Source organism: Raphanus sativus, unplaced genomic scaffold (genome assembly GCF_000801105.2).
Source record: "Raphanus sativus cultivar WK10039 unplaced genomic scaffold, ASM80110v3 Scaffold0146, whole genome shotgun sequence".
Lineage (NCBI taxonomy): Eukaryota > Viridiplantae > Streptophyta > Magnoliopsida > Brassicales > Brassicaceae > Raphanus > Raphanus sativus.
In genome coordinates, this window is record NW_026615466.1 from 53,984 (window position 1) to 54,970 (window position 987).

Consider the following 987-nt stretch of genomic DNA (forward strand, 5'->3'; position numbering starts at 1 on the left):
ATAGTCTGCAGTATCAAAAACATTTAATACAATCTACTCATTTAGCAATATTCAATGTACTAATTACTTCTTCTGTACCATTAAATAGTTTCTTTTTGGTTCAAGCACAAAATAATATAATATACAACTCAAGTTAACCAACTAGAAATAAATAGTCATCAAATAATTTTTTTTTTTGCAAAATAACTTATAAACATATTTAAGATAAAATAAGAAAATCTTCTTAAGTATCTTTTTTTTATCAAATTTCTTAAGAATCTTATATTGTGAGAATGAAAGAATAATAAACCAACTTTCCCATTTAGCCATTTTATTGGAAAATTTATTTTTATTTATAATAAATGTAAAACTTATTAACGGACACAATATGTCATTTAATGTAAGCGTAGATGTTGGTGTTGTGTTTCTGGTTCGAAATTTGATAGAAAAAAGATTATATTATGTTTCGATATTAAAAAGTTAATTTTTTCTGGCCTGGAAGATTATTTAAACCTAAAGTTGGACATCTTCTTTTTTCTTTAAAAAATGTAAAAGATAAATGTAAAACTTTGACGTGCGATAAATATCTCTTCGTAAGACTTGGTAATATGAAGAATGTTACCTAAAGTATATCATTCTTTGGAGCCAGTTTATAAATGCGAAAATGAGAGTATTGTTATAAAATAACTTACAATTTTATAGTATCGAAAAATTTAAATAAGAGTGAAATTTTATACCCGCAGAAATAAAAGAACACTGATATAAGTATAATAACGAGAGAGAGAGTAAGTTATATGAGGAAGAAGAGAATGGTGTAAAAGTGCGCATTACAATCGATCGAAACAATCGTTTATATAGAAGTAAAAAGAGAAAGTTACTGTGTGTGTGCATAGTGGCAGTGGGCTCCACATAATTTACTTCACACGATCATTTTCAATGATCGGTGCTTCCTTTGTTGACATTCCATTTTTCACGTTTATAACACTCCCCCTTGGAGACCAGTGTCAC